Below are 6,000 nucleotides of genomic sequence, written 5' to 3'. Positions count from 1 at the left end.
CACGGGACTGCAGCATCTCCTGCGCTGAGCACACAGCCAGCCTCCAGACACTCTGCTATAACACCTTGTTGTTGCATCTTTAGGATGTATGAAACACAGCCCCCTGGACCCCATCACAGGCAGCAAACCTGCCCCGTGCCTGCTGCCATGCCTGCTCACACAGCTCCGCAGCTGGGGTGCTCACCCAGCACCAGCAATGCCTCCAGAGCAGCGGTCCGGGCTGGCAGCAGGCAAGCGGCTGGCGCTGGGCAGCATCCAGCTCACCACAGCATCATTACACCATCACACTCACGGACCAAATCCAGCCAGGACTCCGGTGTGCACAGCTCATGCTCTCCAGGGGAGTTTTGTGTATCTTCTTCTGCCTTACCTCACGCATCCATTACGCCAGCTTAAAACCTCCCTCGAGTTCACATCTGCTTACCACACAGCTTGTAATTGCTTGTGTAATGTAATGGTCAGTTTAGCGCCCAAACCACATTTCCAGCATTGGATGTCTACAGGTACTTACGCTTCCCGCATCGCTGCCAGTCATCCAGCCCATGCTCCCTACTCTATAAAACATCCATCCACTATTGATGTCGCAGTGGGGCTTCGACAGCCACAGCTTGTAGTCAGCGGCTTTTCCTCCAACATTCAGCCCTAGTTACACTATATCATCCAGTCAAATTACAGATCAATCAATGGTATAGCATAAGGGATTTATAAGTAAAATGTAAGTTTAAGACAAAAATAAGAGTATGAACACACCTCTTTCACGCCTTTAACTGGGGAGCACTGCTGCATGGCAAGGAAGTGTTACTGTTTCCATTTTAAGGGGTGCCAGGAGCACAAGGAAGGTGCCCATGGTCACTCAAGGAAACCGGCAGCAGAGTAATGAGCCAAAATTACCTGTCCCACATCCCACACCCTCCTCCTCCCCAGTCCCGATTTCTTTTGTGCCTGGGGTTGGATCCAGTGGGAAACACCTGGCCAATTTCAGGGAACTTGGGGCTGTATTAAAGCAGCCAGGAAAACCCAGTCCTGCAACTCTAGCCCTTTCTGCAGGGCCTGGCTCGGTCAGAGGCCCCCAAGGAAGGCAGATGTCAATCCCTGAACCGAGGCAACAGACTCACAGCTTGGTGCTCCCAGCACAACGCCTCCTGCATTCCCAGGCACGCGAACATGTGCGTCAGGGTCTGTATCACATTATCAGTGAAAACATCTTCCCATGACTTGCCAAAAATCCAACAGATTCCTTTAAATGACTGGTCTGGGACTTCACCCGCATCCTCAGATTAATTTGAATCATACCTCCTACTGACCTAATACATTGCTATTTTCTTTAGTTTCTTTTTCCCATGTAAAAACTATACTAAATTAATAAAGCTGATGATTTGTTAAGAAAAAGTGATTTTAAATCATATTTCTAAGGCTCAGAATTCCTGTCCTAGTAACTATCAGTATTAAAAAAACTAATTGCAGTATGGTTTTATTGAAGTTGGGGCCAAAAATAACTATTTACAATATACATATTTTGTTCTCATACATTTATTACTGCAATTGGTACAGTAACATTTCCACATTTGTTTTATTTTAAGAGATTTAAGGTGCAAATTGGAGGATTAGCAATCCAAACAGAAAAGTGGGAATAGACACAGGCTTCCAAGCCCATTTATAAGCAGCTAATTGCTGAAGAGCCTCTGTTAACAGCATTCTGCGGTGAGACAAGCAAGGAGCCCGACACTGGAAGGCAGGTTCTTGTGTGGAAAGTCACTTCACACCTCAATTACAGCTTCTGCCAACCACTTCAGATCTGAAGTAGATGTTTTCTCTGGTGAGAGGATACCATTAGCACAAGGAGCAGTTAGCACCGAGGCTACGAACTGAGGAGCACCAGGGGAAATCACCTCACAGGGGGAACTCCTCAGACTTTTGTTTTTAGCCACTTTGAAAAGCAAATCGATTAACAGACACACTTGTGCACACGAACACACGGGCTTCCTTTGCCACCTGTGCTGGATATTCATTGACATCCAGTCAGCTTTACAGTTAGTAAGAACAACATGATGTAGGACTTTTCATTAAGGTCGTTAAGGGTCCACAAGCTTCCTGTTTCAGCAATATAGAACAGGTTCAGGAAAGACATCACTGTAATTATTCATAACTCAAATCCCTCAGTATTTGAGAGCATAATCACGTTAGCATCAGTCTCTTCTTGGAATAAAGATTTTCCCAAATTTTTTAGACAGTACTATTCCACTTTCTCTCACAGACCCTACAGATCCTCCGTGACTGATGTAGTTTGCTGTGGGATATCTGAAGACAAAAGGGAACTTTCTGCTGGCGCCCCTCACCAAATCCTTGCCTAATACTTCAGGCCACGGATGAATGACTGGAGCGCTGCCAGGCACCTCGATTTAGTTTCATAGGTCTCGTAGATGATCCTCACAACTCTGACTGATACAGCCTGGTGCGTCACTGCAGATGAAGCCGTGATCCTTCCCACGTGGTGCCACGGCGAACTCCCAGGAATGCCAACCTTTCTGCTCCTGCACCTCTGCCGTTTCCCAAAGCAGCGGGCACGGCGTTGCTTTGCAGGTCTGCAGGGCACACGGGCCACAGAGTCAGGAAGAAAAGCACATTAAGTGTTGTAACTCACACCAGGACTCAGGAAGAAGCAATTTCAGCTCGCTCTTTTACCCCCAGCTATAGGCACCAGGCACACACAGACCAGTCGCTCAGGGCAGGTGTAAAGCAGCATGGGAAGGATGAACCAAAAATCTCACCTTTCTGTTGCAGGCTTGGTTATGTGTCTGTTCCAGACAATTTAATTCCTAAACTGATGACAGGACTAGCAACTCCTGAGTAATCTGTCAACTATACCAAAGTTAGGAGATAGCACATGGACACAATCAAACCTGCAGGGATGCACACAGTGTGTAGCTCCTCACAGTGCTGTTCCCGAGGTGCAGAAGTGCACAAAAAAGTGCTAAGGCAATTTAAAACATAGAAGGATGCACACCACAACTTTAACCTTAAGAGTCTTCCCCCTTCCAAGTGCATTATTCCCAGGGTGTTACAGTCCCTGTGCATTACTTGTTATAACGGCCCACAGCACATTCTGGCCTTTTTTTATTCCTCAGGTATTTTCCAATCGGACTAACAGACAAACTGATCTGATGAGTTACCTGCTTCCAGTTGTTCGCAGCCTAGCAGAAATCAGCAGGAGAGCGAGCAACACGTTACCCTATTGCCACTATTGATCCATCAGCAATCCTGAGAGCATGAACAGGAAAAGCAGCTGTGGAGGCATTAAACTCCTTGTCCAGGACAGCAAATACTGAAAAGCAATAACAGCTCCTCTCTGTGTGCTGCCTGGTACTACTCCCCACAGTCCTCAGCAACTTCTTCCTAAATCCACAGTATCCCACTTGCTTTTCAGACTATCATCACTGAATCCCAGGCTCAGATGCTTTGACCTTGTCTGCTTTTACACTTCTACATTCAGATCTTTAAACTAATCATCTAATTCCAGGTAACTGCCTTTAAATTCAGCTGAATGGGGCATGAATCTTGCTGAATGAGAAATGCGGGTCTCTATAGTGAAATAGATTAACCACTGCTACACCCCCCATTTTGTTTCAAGACTTCAGTTGCAATTGCCTGCTTTAATTTGAGATGGGAAGTCTCACTATAGGGTAATTAAGCACACAAGGAGCTCAGGAGAGCTGCCTACCAGCACCTGGCAGTGGGATTCCCCTTCCAGAGGCACCTGCACTAAATGGTAATTCCTTCCCTCCATTTCCCACTTCACTCCCCGATGCTTCTCCCAGCAGCTCAGAGGAACAGATGGAGCAATCACCCTCCTCCTCTCCACAGTATGGACCCCTGCTGCTACCCCGCGCCTTATGCGGTTGTTATACACATAATTAGGCAAATCAATGGACAATGCAGCATATTAGAGGAGGAGGAGTTACATCAAAGCAAAACACGAATCCCAATTTATTTACCACAGGAAATGGGATATTTCTGCACAATTGCCAAAACTTGCGGACATGAGACAAGAAGTAATTACAGCCCTGGCAGGTAGGGTGCCACAATCCAGTCACTACCCGGACTATTTGGAGTGCAGCTGAGGGAAGTTTGTTCTCCTCTTGATATGCTGTTGATTTATGCCTTAAACATCTCATTACCATTTATGAGTTATACTCCCAGATCTCTCACACATCCATAATTAGAAAGAACTATGTCTAATGCCATTCACCCTACCACTGACACCAGACCAAAAAGCACAACCGAAGGTTGCAAGCAGCAGCCCTCCCTGACCTTCATGGAAATCCAAAGCTTGCATGGCAGAGGCCAAGCACACACAGCTGCTGTCTCCCAACAAAACTGGCTGCTGAACTTTCTCCTCCTGTTGTTCCCCAGCCACAGTTTAAGATCAACACTGGCTCCATGATCCCTGCCCAGCAGCTTCTCTCCTCTTCTCCTTCACCCCCTGCAGCTCCCACACAGCAAAAGGCAAGGGACAGTGTGGTCTCACCAGATCCAAGTGGCAGAATAGAGGCATGAGAAGCAAAATACATTGACATAAAGAGCAGGCATACTGTGGACAAGTGCCCTGTGAACAGGCAAGGCAACAAGGGGAATAACAGTCAAAGAAGGGACCTCCAAAAGCAGCTCAGCACACAAGCAGGGGGGTTCTGCACTGTAAGCGGGGTCGTGCAGAGAAGAGCGCTGCAAGCAAATCTGCAACAAGAATGAGAGAGGCTATTAAATTTCCACACTCTTCAAAGAGGGTGATGTGTCTGCCAGGAAGAAACACCAGAGAACCGTTTCCAGTGGTAGAAACAGTCTCGTGCATGCACAGTGGGTTTTATACTGGTTTAGTGACTTGAAGCAAGGTTATGCCTGGGGATTGCCCAAGAACAGGACCTTTCCAAAAGATAACCACTGCAATACTGTTCAAGTGGAGATGAGGCCTCACAGATCTTTTGTTATATTTTTAAAGAGGTTCCCAGCATCTAATTTTGGCCAGGTTTGTCTAATTTTCAGTTTAGAGGAGCAGTGACTCCAGCTGGTGTGGGTGAGAACCACAGCTCCCAAAGCACTGACAGCTTTGAGTCAAGACACTCAGATACCGATACATAGAAAGGTACTTAAGAGTACATGAGAAACTAGATTTTAGCCTCTTGCCCTTGCTCAGCATAAGTCAGTAGCAAAGAAAGAAATCTCCACTCTCAGATTTGAGCTTTATTCCTTTTTACTGTATTTCTGTGCTCCCTTTCCAAAGTCTGAAGCTTCCCAAGTTAGGCTTGATACCTCTGTGAAACCTGGAAAACCGATTTGCAAAGTCACTCAGAACATCAACAGCAAAGACGGAGCGGCCACTGAGCTCTTAAGGTCACCGGTTAGTAAGGTTACCGCCTGGCTGACCTTGTTAGTCTACAAACCTGAAACTTGCTATTCTTTTCCATGCTAATCACTAGCCAGCACTACTTGACTAAAGGAAGCTTCTCCCACAGAAATGACCAGCTGTTGGGTCAGAGCTGACCCCCTTCAGAGCTCTGCAAACATTTCAGTCCTCACCTAAGGGACACAGCTTTTGTTCTTGTCCTCAAGCACTCCAAAATGCCAACTACGCTCAATTGGATTGCAGATTTTGATTATGAGAAAATGTTTAATGAAATGCAAACCAACATTACCAAAAGCATTTCAGATATGATCTAAGTCACATCTCCAAATACAGTATCTGTGGAAGCAGTACTGTCACTTCTCCAAAGCCTAAGAATAATAATAAAAAAAATCATACAAGTACCATGACACAATAAATTTGGATCTGTAGTGTCAATGCAAAATCACGCCTCACACATGCCCACGTAACCACAGCCTGCAGCCCGCTTACCACTAAAAACCAGAGAAATAGATCCACGAAAAGCTCAGAAAATACTTCTAAAAATCAGTGACTTCCTAAGACAACTGACACCAATACCATTTGTTTGTATGCTGTAAAGATGT

This window comes from Falco peregrinus, chromosome 5 (assembly GCF_023634155.1).
Source record: "Falco peregrinus isolate bFalPer1 chromosome 5, bFalPer1.pri, whole genome shotgun sequence".
NCBI lineage: Eukaryota > Metazoa > Chordata > Aves > Falconiformes > Falconidae > Falco > Falco peregrinus.
Note: the sequence above shows the minus strand (reverse complement) of the source record.